Here is a 16,405-nt window from a genome sequence, read left to right on the forward strand (position 1 = left end):
AACGTCACACTACGCTATAGCAGTACGTACACAACTCAGTCTCGGTGAAGCATACGTGCTTATGAGCTCCCCTGCCTCATGCGAAAATTCTCGTTGCCGATCTAGCTTCTGGCTACTCTGCTTTGCCCCCATCCGCCCCGCATCTCTGTTTTGTTTAACTTTTGTTTACGTATACAAGAGCACTCTTGGCAAAGACCGATAGGCGCCGCCATTACCTGAGTGTGCAGCACAAGCGTGGGCTTGATCACCTTCGCTCGACGTTGTGGGCTTCATTATAAAGGGGTCTCTGTTATGTCTCGCCTTTAGAAATACCTATTTATCAGCGCTGGTTAGCAACACGACGATGATCCTGACTCTTTACACACTTTATTGCGTTTACACGAATGTTAGTTCTTTTTTTCCTTTTAAGTAAGCTTGGTAACTTGTTTTATTAAAGTTCAAGTGCTACGCAAGGCGCGTAATTGAAGGGATAAATGGCGTTCTTAATTCCTCCGCGCTACTCTTCCACGGCGCATATTTCATTGAAGCTGTCGATCATGTAATGGGATAATGACAGGAACAAAAATTACCACGTTTTTAGAAAACATTTCACTCAAACTAGCGTCGATTTATGCCTCAAAATCTTGAAATAAAGTGGCCATATTAAGCGAGGCATCATCCAAGCATCTTTGCTCTTGAAACATTCCCTCTCGCACCAGGGTTCTTTTCTAGCGCACTCAGCTCCTCTCGGCACACTCAGAAGTTTTCCCAACTTTTTGTGCAGCTGAACGACGGAGTGAGTATCATCTGCATGCCACACTTCGCGCGAAGTCTCAGCTTCTACTCCTTGCTAAGGCGGTCATGATTGAAAAATACCTAGATAAAAACACTCGTGCATATTTTATCACGTTGGTGCAGGGCCGAGGCTGTAAGTAATCTGAATTTTGTCGCGCCGCCCATAGCCGCACATAGCGTAGCCATAGCTCACCGAGTGAGCGAGCAAGCTCGCAAGCACGCATACCCTCGCACACCAGCACACACGCGCGAAATTTAATATCGACCCCGCTCACGAGTCTGTGAAATAATATTTTCCTCCGCTCGCTATATAGCTTAATGCGTGATCCGAATTTTCACTCACGCAACTACGCACTCAATCAGCAGCGCCGCAAGCTAAGCTCCGCTGCAGCCACTCATCTCGGTGCGCCGTTCGTTCCCACTTCTCGGTGAAGTGAATTTATGGAGCATCTGACTTCTACCCCCGAGGAATTCACGCGCAATCATACGATCCTCGTTCGCCGTCGTTCGGCTCTGCTCCGCGGCTCGTTTCAACCGCAGAACAAGACGCGAGAACAGGTAAAAGAAATGAAACCCGCCATGCCAAGCGCAGCGCACCCACTTTCCTCCGGATAATCTAATTAACAATGCGAGCCAATTAGACAACGCGGAAAAAGAAAGCAGGAAGGTCGTGTAGTCCTGCAGAAAGCACCATGCTGCGCTCCCTCTCGCGAGCCCGCATTTGTCGATCTCTTTTTTGTCTCGAAGAAGGCGTAGAAGCAGCTATATATACGAGCAGACTTACGTCACTGACAAATTAAATAAGAGCGTATGCAGGTCGCAGCTGTAGAAGACACTGCTCATGTGAAGGCAACAATTCTTTCGACAGCGCTGTTTTCACAAGCGGGTATCTGGGATCGGGGTGTTTACTGAAGTGTTCTAATTAAACAAGGTTTTGCAATTGTGATAAGTACGAAGCAAATCCAGCTTACTTGCTTTCGCGGTGACCGTAGGATGACTATTCCGCAATGGTCGAGTAGTTTAGTTCGTTGTTGTGGTCGCGGTTGCGAAATACAGCTGCAGTTGCAAGAGTTCTCGTCAAACTAAACACGTGCGATGAGTTAAGTGTAATGCTCTGCTTAAAAAGTACAAAGTTTTTAAATAGGACATTGTGGCCTTGCAGGGGGTTCAAACTTTTCGGGGCGAATTGGGAAACACATAATAGCAGCCGCGCGTGCGTTCTTGTGAAAGGCCATTCATCCCAAAAAATGTCAAGCATTGCCTTACCTCACCTTACAACGCCTTAGCCACTGAGCCATTGTGGCGGGAAATGCCAGAGGTGATTTAACGGCGTAAGGCTAAGATTACAAATGATGCTATGACCACTGACACTACAGGCGTATCGTAGCTAAAGACGTAAGCATTTCCCGCATTTAGGTTTGCTGAGACGTCAAGTGACGTCAGTGTTCAAAAATATTACAGTAGTCATCAAGACGACAAAACCGAATGACCATCTAACACAGTTTTTTTTGCGCTATTTGGCCGCAGGTGCTCTCGCGACATAAAAACCAGCATATACATACAAAAATATTGCGCCACTTGCAACAGCAGTGCGGGACTGCCGTAGAGGACATGAACTATGACATGAAATAATTGTGACACGGAGAGTTGCGCTGAGTTGCTTCTCTCTTGCGTCATTTATTGCTTGTTTATTTAGCAGTTTCCCGGTCGTCAGAGCCAGCTGACTTCTTTATGTTTTAATTTTCGTAACACCCCAAGCTATAGTCAATATTTGATCATTTTCCCTCTTCTCTAAGGCAGACGACAGCCCTTTGAGCCACGGTAAGCCTTCCGTGGATAAATTTGACAGATGTGACAGTCACAGTCAGTTGAAAACGTTTTCGGCGTTTTTCCGCGTTTGACTAACTGCAAGGTAAATTCTACTACGTCTGCTATGGAAATACATGAAGCAAAAGCCATTTCTCTGCCATATTACTGCCCATATCCTGCTGTCAACCTAAGCCTCGGACCCCGCGTACCGTGTTCAGTTGTTGGGCTGCTGCCGAACTGGAGATGTCGGCAAAGTTATATCGAAAGAAACCAAACTTAGCAAGCAGTTTTTCAGGGTAAAAAGCTGGTTTTGTGAGCATTACCCTGATGACGAAGAGCGCATATTAGTATCGGGAAGCGGCACAATTTTAGATGTTAGTTATTTTTCACAAACGGCTAAGAAGAAAAAAAACGAGGTTTGTGGCGATACGTTCTCAGTCTGTCTTTTTGGCAATTATAAGAAATTTTTAATTTGATTATTTGATTAACCTGATTAATTTGATGTCGCCGAAAACTCGGCTCCTTCGTTTTTATATTTCTCAGCTCTCAATCCAGCTCCTAATGTGACCGGAGCTTTTGCGTCTTCGGATCAGAAGACTGATTAATTAGAAGTACGGAAATGCGACGAGATCGTGAAATCGTGAAAGCAAGCATAATAAACGTGTTGGCTTGTTATCCAGGATGTGCGGGGGGGGGGGGTCGAGTTAGTATATGAGCAGAACACATTTAGGTCACATTGGTGTTAGTATGACATTAGTATACAAAAAAACTGAGAAGAGATTGAGCTTAGCAGACAGCCGGCAAATATCTCTCCTGGTTGAAGTAAGTCCGCCTTAGTTGAGTAGCTATATTCCTACCGTGAAGAATTCTCTGCGTATTCAAGAATCGGGAGCCGGAACTAGCACAGTCGCTTGTTTGTCCTGTGTGTTTTCCAGGACGTCCTTCGCGCTACATTCATGCGCATCAAAGCCACGGGGGTGGATCAGTGCCTAGAGAATTCTTCCGCTGAGCATTATGTTTTATGTTTGATTCTCAGCCCATGAAACCGTTGTATCAGGTAGCGGCTAAATTACACAAATATCGACGCCTCTTCGCTGCATCGTCATCGCAAACACGATGCTGGCACGGGATGTGCCGTGCCCAGTCCGCATGGTAGGATTGCTGCAAGTGGATGAAGCCTTTCGCGGCTTTCTTTTGTGCCAGAAGCGCATTATGCACCTTGTTATATTGACTGAAAGCGTTCCTGAACCGACCTCCGTCAATTGCGCGATAGCGTGGTGTGCGAGCGGCTTGCAGGGGAGTTGCCTTCGTTTCAACAATGCCGAGCTAAGAGCAAAACTTAACCTGTTTAACGCATGACGGGAAGAGAACAGCGATCAGTGCCCTGGCAGGTTTAAAGAATGGCAGTCGAACGGGAGGAGCAACGCGATGCGAGAGCCCGAGATGCAAACTGCTGAGTGTTCCTGGAAAGCCTCTTTTTATAACCAGGAGTCCCAATGGTCCACAGCCTTCCAGCGTATTGTGCACGGCCCCGAAAAGTACAAATGTACAACACACCCTCCACATGTGCACGTCCCTTGATGGGTTCGCAAAAGCCGGTGTATGCCGTGCCGGAGAGAGGGAGAGAAAGGAGGAGCTCTATCTCCTCTGTGTCTTTGTCTCTGTGCCTTTGGTCCCCTGTCTGTGGATGCGTTCCAATTTATCCTTTAGGCGGCTTCGTTGCCGTCTTCGCGGACGGTCCACCATGTGAAGCCCCGTTCCAATTCGAACGAGACAGTCAACAACAAAGTCTGAGACAGCATCGAAGTCGGCATCGATGCAGGCTACCTTCCTGTCCAAACTATTAAATGACGCCAGAGCCACCTTTTTGCGTAGTAATGTTGTTACAAACTAGCTTGTTATTTTATTGAAATATTTACTATGATTCACTAGTTGTAAAGATGATTTTGTTCAGTTTTTAAATCACGTAATGTTGGTAATAATAACGGTAATATTATTTACGAAACCTGCGGCTTGCGTTACTCAACATGTCTGGTGCGAGGCTGTCGTCTGCGTTGGTGTTGCACGAACGCTGCACCGTTCCAAACCTTCTTCCTTTATACGTCTAATTAGACTGCTTCGTGAGCTGTCAACCAAGCTGTCCGCGAATTGGAACGCAGCCTAAATATATGCGCTTGAATATCTTAGAAAGGAGCGGTCCAACGGAAGGGGTCCAAAGTCAGACGCCGCCGCCGCAAACGGCCGCTTGAGAGGGTTCTGGCCGCGACGTATTTTAAGTGCAATGCACTTCTTAAGCGACCCTGAACCTACGTCCACCGGCGAAGTCCGCGCACGTGGAGATGGGCGCGCGCAGCCTGGCCGCTGACATGGCACATACCCACGTGGGGGATTGGCCAGGAATCTCCTCGTCTTCCTTGGCAACGGGGGGAAATGGGCGCGCGCTGCCTGGCCGCTGACATGGCACATACCCACGTGGGGGATTGGCCAAGAATCGGGCGTGAGAAGGGCTAATGCACCTGCTTAAAGGAGTACTGACACGAAATTTCAAAGCTGACATCCGCTCTAGCAATCAAGTACAACGACAACACAAATAGGTGTCTGTGAATAAATGCATCTTTCTTTCTTTGTAGTTGTGTGTGTGTGTGTGATCTCTCTTTCGCGAACATTACCGAACCGCGCAAATTCAACTCGTGCATTCGCACTTTCACATTCTTCCCCTCGGGGAAATGCGGGGAATTTTTTTGAAGTCGCGTGATCCCTGCAAGTGTCTTCCTCCCCCCAGCATCAAAGGTATGCGGGAAAGCATCTATGCGCGCGGTCGCGCTGTGTGCCGTTCCCGCGCACCGCGTCAACACACGCACACACAATCGATTCGTAACAACCTGTTTATTGCTTTGCCTGCACCGTATATAAACCTGCCGACGGACGTAACGGTATGAGAACGTATGACGAGACCAGATATCTGAATTCGGCGACATTTTGAATCGCATCATCAACCCGTCGGAAAAAAAAACATTATCGAAGCACGTCATTTTTTTGTACCAAGTGTGTCAACAATCAATTGGCGCCTTCAGGTAATTTACGTTTTCAACCGACTACGTGATCCACTTTGAAACTTTGTATAAAGGTCACCATTTTTGTCTTTTTGTTAATAACAAAGGAAGCAGCAGTGTACTAGTGTTCTCGTAGCAATCAGATTAAAAGCCGTTTTCATATATGACAGAAAAGTTGTCCAGAATATTTTTTGTTTGCTATGCAGATAGGCGTAAGAAATCCGAATAGGCTTGACTAGAGCCACTGAGTAGACGATTATTAGACATGGGGCGCAGTCAAAGGAGGGGTTCTCAGCCAGTCGCGGATATCTGCATAAACGTCGAGTTTCCACCAATCTGCTACATGTTAAATTGCCGCCGAGTTCTCCGATTCATCCGTGCGCTGAATGTATGGCACTGTTTACCTTTTTTATATACAAAATGAAAAAAAAAACATGTTACGTGCACATTTTAACAACGGCTTTTCTCCGTGACCCAGTTTAAACATTATATAAAGACTGAATATCTGTGTTATAATTCTTTTGCCAATAGCGCACCAAGCCGGACTCTATGTTTCAACTAATTTCGTTTCCCCAATTTTCAGACAACACACCCTGGGTGTCGGTAGTTTGCGCATGTAAGAGAAAGATATGAGTTTGCTATCACTACAGTCTTCTTATTACGAAGTTCGTTAAAATTAAATTCTCGTATTAAAATGTCAATAGTTATTTTTCTTCATTACTTATAAAATGTGCGCCACACTTGAGCGTGGCATTCTTTGGCGCCTGATTTTCCCACTGGATCGTGATAGCCTCGTTGCCGTCACAGCTTGATTCATGCAGAAAATGATTTTTCCGGGTTTATTTTCGTTCACCAGAGCTTGGCGGCATTTTTACTAGCGCAAGAATAGCCGCAGCAAGCACAGCAAGTCTTTGTTTCAACCTAATCGGCTTTCTGTTTGCGCAGTGAATCGTGTCCGATTACGCGCGACGCGAAATGGGGAGGAAAGCTGGTGTGAGAGCCACTCACTGATCACATGGGCACATACCCCCGTTTAGGTTTTTCCGCCTTTGTATCCGACGCCGGCTTGTCCACTAAGCTCTTCGATTCGTGTCACACCCTCCCTAACGCTGGCCACTCACTTTTGCTTACCGAACAATGCGAAGAAACAGTTCTGTTTATACGTTTTCTGTGCTGTCTTTTTATTATTTGTGTTCTATTCTGCACTCGGTCAAGGATTTTTATGTGGTGCGAAAGGCTGGCCCATGGCATAACGGGCAAGATAGCAAACGCCGAGACATTCTATTTCGTGGTCTGGGCTTTTATGGCGCCGTCTGGATACATTAGATTCCGACGCACAATCCCGGAAGCACTGTCGGGCTCGAGGCCAACGCGATGGCCGATGCGTTAAGTTATGAGGCTCAAGTGAACATCCCGAAGGATGCACAATAAAATGGCAGCGCCCCGGTACTAACAGCTATTTCCGAGAAGCAGGGTCGCACACTGTTGCCGACAATTTTGTGCAAACAACTACATATTTTTGCGGAAATATGATAGCAAATGCATCGTCGGCAACATTTTTGCGTCGTACGTGGGACACAGCAAAATTGATATCTCCCTCAAACACAACGCTAGAACGTAAATCAAATGTCCTTTTAGGCTTAGACGTTTCTTTTTAATGTTTGCACTCTTCATCAGCCGATGGAAAATGCCTCGACCTAATTTCATCAATCTTCTAAACCAAAAAAAAAAAAAAAGGAACCAGAGAGTTGGGACATTATCACAGGACTATTTTTAAGACAGGTCAAGCGATTGCAATACAATATAGCTTCCTCGGTTGACAGAGGTACACTTTGTTCCCTTTACTAACGAAACCACCGGGACGTAATTGCTTAGCGTCTGTTTTTTTTTTTTTTTTTTTTTCCCGCAGCGACCGCTCTAACACGAGTTTACAAGCTCAGATGCCTTCGAAGGGGCCGAGACATTGTTGCATTGTACCTTTTAAGTTCTGATATTGCGGCAAAAAATCCAACAAATCTGCGTTTTGTAGCTAGAGTAAGCAGAAAGATTCAAAGTTGAGAATCGCAAGCATTGAGGTCAGTTTCAAAGATATGGCAAACAAGCTTTCTTACACCTCACACTAATTAAAACGCAGCCGTGCATATCTGAAGCTCGGGTCTACTGTTTATTCTATGGCGCTACGCAAACAAAATAAATCTAGTGCGGAATTTATCGCTTGGGATGCTGTCGTATTTCTAAATTAGTCTGCTTTTTATCGCACTACAGAAACTCTGCTCAGATTACAAAAGAGCGCCTACGCTGGATACACTTTTCTTCTTAAGCTGCGTCAAGCGTGTTCAAACTGTTGTACTTTTTTAAGGTCAAGGCATTAAGCACCATATTTCTCGAAAAGCCGTCGTCGTCTCTGTATATTTTTTTGTTGACCGGAACAGGAAATGGCCACCGCTGTAAACAATAAAATAAAACAATAAATCACGTTGCCCTGCTCCATGTGCATTCCAAGCGGAACTTGGAACCTATCTAGTGGAACCTTTCGTTACTGTTGCCGTTTGATTTCTTAAAATTCCGCCAGAAGCTACAGTTGCGCGGGCAACAGCAGGCAACGATTTTCTGCAGCAGAAGTAGTATTTCATTTGCTATCGCAAAATTCAAGCATCCATAATTTTTTTAATAAGAGAACACTGCAAATATCACTTATGCATTGATTTTCTGCCTTATATTTGCGTAATGTTTTGTTCTTGTCCCACAATGTTGACAATTATCAAGATTGCCACTGGACTTAGACGTTTAGTTTTGACGGTGGGTATATAAGCCTATTGCGCAGATCCAGTTTTACTATGGCCGGTAGGCTGAATCAAGTCACAGACAGACAGACAGACAGACAGACGGACATACAGACAGACCAAAATTTCTGCGTTTAAGTAGCCCGAGGAAGACTATCCTCTTTAATAGACATTAGGTTCGTCTGGGATTTGAACTCGGATGACCCCAGTGGGACCCCAGTGCGTTACCACTGCGCTATCTACGCACGTTGCCAGCGGTGGAAGAAAAGGTTGACCACTGCGTGTCACTTGAGAACCGAACGTGGCGGTACGTGAGCAAAACAGGTGCACCCAGCCGCGCAAATCTCTGGTACTGAAGAACATGTGTCGTGTGTCACCCTTCTGCCCGCTAAAGTATCTCGCGCCAAAAAAGGCGAAGAAAGGAAAGCCACGAAAGAGACGCAAATACGGCGTAGCAGTAAAGAAGCCCGTCAACGCAATTCCCGCCAAATCACCTTATGAACGAAAGCGAATAAAGAGATGCGAATACGATGTAACAGCGAAGAAGTCGTTATTTATTTATTTATTTATTTATTTATTTATTTATTTATTTATTTATTTATTTATTTATTTATTTATTTATTTATTTATTTATTTATTTATTTATTTATTTATTTATTTATTTATTTATTTATTTATTTATTTATTTATTTATTTAGACACCTACAGCGCCCAAGTGGACATTATTGTAGGGGGGAAGCAAACAGAAGTTACAGGTAGTATAATGCAACATGAAAAGCAACAAACATAATGTAAACATAAGAGATAACATCGACACTGTAAACAGAAATAACATTCTAAAAAAGATAGAATACGAAGCAATACATCTATAAAGGGTTGATACAAGTTGAACAACGTGAAAAGCAACAAAAGATAATAGTAAAATAAGAGATAACATAAACACTTTGAACATAAATAACATTCTAAAAAAGACGGAGTACAAATCAACACATACATAGGACTATGACGCTAGTTGTAAATAGATAGATGAAGTTCGAATGTTACACATATGTCTCGTAAAACCTAGTTAAAAATCCTGCACGGGCACCATCAAAGGACGTCGACAACGACAATACAACTTCCTGCGGGAGACTATTCCAATCATGGACTGTCCTTGGAAAAAAAAAAGAATGTTTATATAGGTTGATCCGACACTTATATTCTCTAACCTTGAGGGAATGATCTACGCGGGCAGATCTGTAGGTAGGATCTAGCATATAGGTTTCTTTCCTTAAGCCTGTTGCATCCACAAACATTTTGTGGAATAGTTTTAGGAGTTGTTTAGTTGCTGTGGGTATTCTGGAAAAGAGGTGCGTACCTTTACAGTAGCACATACTCGCAGTGTGGGACTGGCCAACCAAAGAATCCATCACGAAAAAGCTTCGCATTCAAACATCGAGCCGTTAGACTGAGGGGTGCATGACTTTTGTTCCCCGTCGCTGCGAACGCCGTTCCCCTCGGTGCTTTGGGGTAGCGCAGGGGTCATAAGTGGCCGATGTCACGGCGTAATAGTCCCGCGTTCGATTTCCGGGACCTCCCTAGCCACATTTTTTTTCTCCAGGCTTCGAGGTTTTTTGGTGCGCCGGGCGAATTTGTGCCGGCCTAAAGAGCTCTGCTGTTAAAATAAAATCTTTTCGTGCCAATAAGTCACAGCAGAACCGTTAGTGTTTAAGCGTAACTCTGAAGAGCTTTTCGATAATGAACTACCACTTTGGTCTTCTCACTGTGCCACCGTTTTATGGCGTCACGGTAAGCGCCCCTTTCCGAAAGTCGTCCCAGCCAGCCTTCTCACAAACACACAAGCGAGGAGAGAAAAAACGAGGTGCGGCGAGTGATTGTTTCCTGAGTTTGTGTGCGCCACACACGGACACTGTAGGACGCACATCACCGCCAGTGTTCCGTTGGTTGCAAATGGTGTTTGCGCGATTCAATATAGGCTTAGCTTTGCCATCCTCGCAGAACGAGCGAAGGTGAGGGCGCGTGCTCAACCGTGATGTTCCGAAAATAAATGAAAACCAGGATGATGAAGTCCGCCCCTGTTGGGAGCTTATCGCGCACTCTTTCACAGAATTTGAAACGCGTGCGCGACTGCTGAATAGGAAATTAAAGGGCCTTTGTTGCCAAACAATCTGCCGTGTCTTCCTGTCGCGTCTGCGCCGCGTTTATTCTTAACAACAAACCCGCCAATCCTCGCTCGGCCGTAATGTTTGTATTGTGGCGCGCCCACCGCCCAGTGTGTGTATTAGGCCGCAGCCGAAGCATGATGCGCTAGTCCTGAACGCTCTTCTTGCAGCATGCATACTGCTCAACTCTGCAACGTTCGTTTCTATTTTCTTTCGGGGCTCCCTGCAATAAGTTAATTACAAAGAAAACCAAGCATTTATATATTTACAGCATCTAAAAGGCTAGATGCGGGTAAAAATTTCACGCAGTGCGAGCATTTTTGATGAAGAGATAACTGTATTCTGCTTTCGTTGACTCGTAGCCGTGAGATCAGATGTTGAAAGTGCGGTGAAACAAAAAAAAATTATACTAGTCAGTATTTTGTTGTGAGGCGAGAATAAAAATTGTGTTTAACGGCGAAACCGAAACTAATTTTATCGCACGCCGCCCATCACAACCTGCGCCCAATTTGAGCCTGCCATGTCTGCCTTTTCGGTCGTGCGCAGAATCCGTTGCGCCTTGCGAACTAATTAAACCTTAGAATAGCTGACTGCAGTTCATGTTACGCAAGTGCCCTTATATTTCTGTTTCTGCTTAGTTTTTTGTTGCGGCTACAGTCAAGGGCGTAGCCAGAGAGGGTGTTTTGGCGTCAGAAAACCCCCCGAAATTTTATAGGTGGCGCATCCTCCTTACGTCTTTTCTGCCTTTTTTCCGCCCATGATTTTTACGAACTTCATTTCTAAATTTTAATATACAAACGCCAATAAGGGAAGAAAACGAAAACAAGGTATTGTTGTGGCGCAGACTATCTTTTTCCTTTTTTTACCGGTGGCGTATAATACCCGCCAAAAATATTTCTGGCTACCCCACTGGCTACCGTAATAACGACTACTTGTAGTTTTGCCCGTTTGGCGGTTGTTCGTTCTCAATTTGTTGATTCTGCGGCGCTACTTCTATATTCGGTAAATTATTTTGAGAAAAAAAGATAATTTCTTAAATACTCCGGATTTTTTTTCTGCGCGGTGTGTGTTTTGAATCCTGTACCACTTGGCCTCTAGGCTGAGCTCGTCCCCTTCCAAGCTTTCCTTTTTCTTCTTCTGGGTGACTGTCACTCCGCATTACATCGTTCAGCCTTAGCATGAAGCATTCTTCCACAGGTAGTGAGAAAGCCTCCATTATAATGTAATGCTCACCTCCCGTTCGTTCATTCACTGAGGTATAGACAAAAAATTTCTATTCACCTATAAGAAATAAAATCGAAACAAATTTTAATTTCTAATTAGCACGTGGTTGAAAAGGTTTTGTTGCAAGAGGGTCCTTACCTCCAGCAAGATGAGTTAGTTCGTTCCCTTGTTCCAACTGAATGCCGTGTTCCAAGGCTTTTCCGGGATCCCCGAGTGCTTGCTGTTGGTGCCTAGAAGCACACAGATTTTTGTTAATCTACCGTTAGCCGGGACACGGCTCACCTAGGCAAACAACAAAATGGGGTGAACATGAACAGAACACAGTGCCGGTAATTCCTACTGCTAAGCACAAAGGTGCGGGTCTCCGAAGGCGAAATCACACGGAAACTCTGTCCGAGAACTAAATTTCTGTCGTTTATTGTCGTGCTGGAAATAAACTGTTGACTCACAGTCAAAACATGTCTCCTTGTACGCTATGTATGGACTGAATTATGGGACTACAAAATGTTTTCGTAGCATAACACAAATTCGCACTAATAGATCATTTATTATTGAAGAAGCACACGAAAATGAAGAGTTTTTATGGTTATAAAATTTTGACCCCGTTTTAAAAAATAGGGGGGCAGCAGTAGTGCCAAAACAGAGGCCGTGTGATTTCGGTATGGGCGAAGCGCACGGCAAACATACGGAGTATGACTGATCGTTCCATCAGATGACGGAAACATAAAAACTCTTCGAAGTAAGTATTGCTATAATAAGTCATATTATTGTGTTGATTCCATGCACATTTTTTTACTTATTTCAATAAATTCCTTCACCCCCCCCCCCCGCCCCCCAATGCACGCAAGCGCAATAAACAGTGCAATCAAAGTGTGTTCTTTCCATCAGGAAGCTGGAACCCATTTGCGTTCTCCTTTTAATTATCTTGAGGCTAATAATATTGCCGAGGGTAACGCTTTTTCTTCTCCTATGTTACCAGGTCAGACGTATCGCGAAAACCACGGGAGCAGAGAAAGAATTCCTTCGCTTGAAGGGAACGAGTTTGTGATCTTCCTCCCCCTTATTACAATGAAAGACACCTCCTTCATGCGGAGAGGGGCTTATGACAATTCGGAAAGAGAGACAGCGGCATGCCAATGGTTTTACGCGGGTGCCTACTCATTCAACACCGCCTGCCACGACAAGGAGGATCGCAAGCCAGCCCCTCGTTCCGCTCCATACTAAAACGAGGACCAGGGTCACCCGCAACTGTTTTTACGAGAAGCGCGATCGTGGCATTACTATTAATTCTGCTCAAAAGCGGCCCATGATGGTGACAACGATTTTGATTTTGATGACGAACGTATTACCGCTCGTAGGAACAGACAAATGTTCGCTTGGAGCTGACCATAAATAATACTCTATGGCACTAGTGTTTTTTACCAAGCTATTAGATGAGGCGAGTACCACATTTATTTGGACATATGTTGGCCATAAGTATGTGCACCTTTTGAGTAAAAGGAAATGTGATGGGAATGACCGCTAGTTCTTGGAGTGCGCTCCACGAAGCACCGCAGCAAAAAAGAAATGAGGGAAACGCTAGTACGGATTCTTGGGCAAGTTGGTGTGGCGATTTTGACGAATTCATAGCGCAAAGAACGAGGACAAGAAAGAGGACACACAACACAGCGCTAACTTCCAACTAGTTTTATTTCCCGTACACGCACATATAAGTATCCACAGCCTACCCGCAATCACTTCCCACTCTCACCGCCAATGCTGACGTGAGGGAAACGTGCCGAAATGGGAAAAAAAGCCACCTTGTTGCCTCCTTCGTAGTCTCTGTTCATGCTACCGGCTTCTCTCGTAAAATGGGTAAGATTTTTATTCTCCACTAGCGGCACCCCGCCTCGTAAGCTAAGCGGACCATTCGCTTGGAGTTATAAAATATCTCCTTAGTGTTATTTTAGTCTGACCGTTTAACTGTAGTGCCACCATAATTTATGTGTGGCCAGGGGTCACCTTCCAGAAAAAAATTGCTGCTGTTTAGCTCAGCTAACCCTGGATATGCAAAGCGAAATCTTCGTTTATCCGTTTATCCTGCTTAAGTTTTGGCTCTTCCTGGTTAAGTCGATTTTGGGAACAGAACGGCTCGCTGTTCCCGAGTCTCCGACGCTAGCTTCGCGCGCTCGGCATTCCGGACCCTCTCCGAAAAAGCAGATCACCGGACCATATCTGCGGGGTGGTCAGACGCCACTTGCTTGCGACGGCTCAGAGAAAACGGCCCGCCCTCACTCTCATTCACGACCACGCTCGCACTGAGTAGGCGAGCGAGGCGGTCGCGCGGCGAGTCACGTGGTCGGGCGTCGGCCCTGCTGAAGAGAACGCATGCGCCTAGCCGCTGGCGACGGCTAGCGCACGCGGTCGCGGCGGAGCTCGGCACGGAGGGTTACGTGATCAGTTGCCAAAGCTACGGCTCAGCTTCGGTCATATGCAGGTCGAATTGCTGGCAACGGCGAAATTAGACTGACTAGGTTTGTAAACCTTTGCTTTAGAAACATTGAGGAAAATAAGGTAGCAATAACCCAGCTACGGAAAGGTTCGTCGTTCTACGAGAGCCTTTTTGGTGGACGCGTTATCTTTGATCACTACACATTGATTTTGGTTGGTTAAAAGTATACGTCGCCCCAGCTCCTAATTTAGGGCAATATACATAGCTGAAACTCTCGGCTTACATGCGCGCAAATATAATAATTACATATGTAACTATTTGCTGAAATATGCGGGTAAACGATGCGATGGGATTATAGATGCGCCATTACTGGCATTTCAAGCAATAACCCGGATTTTACAGCGTTTCTTGACGCACTGTCTTCGAAAGGATAGCTGCAGTAAAGTAATGAGCTGTATTCCTTACTTGCGAAGAATAAAAAGAGTTCATTTTGTTACTAAATTGCTGGAGCAAAAAGGTACACTTCAGGCTTTAACAGCCCTGCAAAGACTGCCAGTTATGGCATTGAATGTCTTGATTCTCATGTTCGTTGTACTGATTTTTTTGTGCGGAACTGCCCAGTCCGAACACTGAAGGGCGCGTAACCTTGCGACTGGGATACTCGTGAATGGCGCTGTGGTTCCCGCCCGTCTACGCGATTACATGTGAAAGGGACTTCCCACTGTGCTAAGGCTGGCCCGCAGAATACTCTGCCTGTAAAGCGTGCTCTGTCTGTAAGGCAGCTGTGCTAAAAAAAAAAGGACTCTACCGAATACGGAGGATAAATTAAGTGCTCATTGCGCGAGCGGTAAAAACAATCTGAGAACAGAGGCCTCGAATCTTGGGTTTCACTTTTGTCTGGATCCATCACTCGCTACTCTGCTTTGTAAATTTCAAAACTATGAGGGGATTGAGGAATGGGGTATAAACACTCCATCAATGAGGATTGTGCACTTCCATCCATACATACATACATACATACATACGTACGTACGTACGTACGTACATACATACATACATACATACATACATACATACATACATACATACATACATACATACATACATGCATGCATACATGCACACATGCATACATACATACATACATACATACATACATACATACATACATACATACATACATACATACATACATACATACATACATACATGCATGCATGCATACATGCATACATACGTACGTACGTACGTACGTACATACGTTGACGACTAGTTTTATGTCCTGGGGAAGGCGATAAAATCTCAGAGCAGGCAGTCGTGAAACCGATTCCCTAGAAACCACAAGATGTCCCTGACACTATAAGCAAAACCTCAAATTTTCGGAGTGTCCAAAAAATCGACCGGTGACTATATATAGCGCATGCATGAGCGCGTTTGCGTCGGTACGACTGGGATGAACCCATCCCCTATTATCATTCTTTTTTGCATTAATACTTTCTGTCGTAAAATTAATCCTGTCATTTTTTATAAAACTGCACCGGTAAATTATTTTTACTTAAATCCCGTGCTTCGTACTTTTTCACTACATCTCAAGAACTGACAGGACTTCAGAAACTTGGGGGGAAGTTTGTGCGGATTTAGATGCCCTTGAAATCGACCCGGCGTACGAGAAAGTAGATATACCGTGTGTCTTTGTGCGACCCTAATATATACTTGTCTAAATTTAGCAGGTAGACTGAAAGGGTGCTCGGTAATGCGGCAGGCCTCGTAAGGCTTCTAGTCTTCACGGCAGTGAGTGATTTAGTGCCGATGGCCTCCCCGGCAACCATGTCGCAATCTAAGCCGGGTTCAAAAGAAGGCGTAGGTGTACACCCTTCACCAGATGAGTTCTCTTTCCGAGTGGAAAGGCGGCGCATTACATTTCTTTTTATTCCGGGGAGTTTCAACGCTGCCGTCGAGAAAGTCTGCTTAATGTGTCGTGGTCGTCCCTGAAACTCTCCGACAACTTTATCGTGGCGTGTGTGTTACAGAACTCCTGACGCGTTTTTATATTAGTTAGAAAGTGCAGAACAAAATTTACACTGATTTATAAAAGATAAGTTGCAAAAACATTCGTACTGAGCGAACGGGAAAGCTTGTGGAATCTTAGTCTCCTGCAGGGAGCAAAAG

The 16,405-nt window shown here is 45.0% G+C and overlaps 1 protein-coding gene across 1 annotated transcript in view; it reads right to left on the bottom strand.

The window, feature by feature from the left end:
* LOC144178457 (uncharacterized) overlaps positions 1-16,405 on the bottom strand; it is a 193,776-nt gene that overhangs the window by 121,686 nt on the left and 55,685 nt on the right. The window contains exon 2 of the mRNA XM_077706329.1: positions 11,944-12,035. The gene's annotated coding sequence lies outside the window, so the exon portion shown is untranslated. The remainder of the gene's footprint in view (positions 1-11,943; positions 12,036-16,405) is intronic.

Source organism: Haemaphysalis longicornis, unplaced genomic scaffold, assembly GCF_048455015.1.
Source record: "Haemaphysalis longicornis isolate Haplotype H1 unplaced genomic scaffold, Haemaphysalis longicornis Haplotype H1 scaffold_4, whole genome shotgun sequence".
Taxonomy (NCBI): Eukaryota; Metazoa; Arthropoda; class Arachnida; order Ixodida; family Ixodidae; genus Haemaphysalis; species Haemaphysalis longicornis.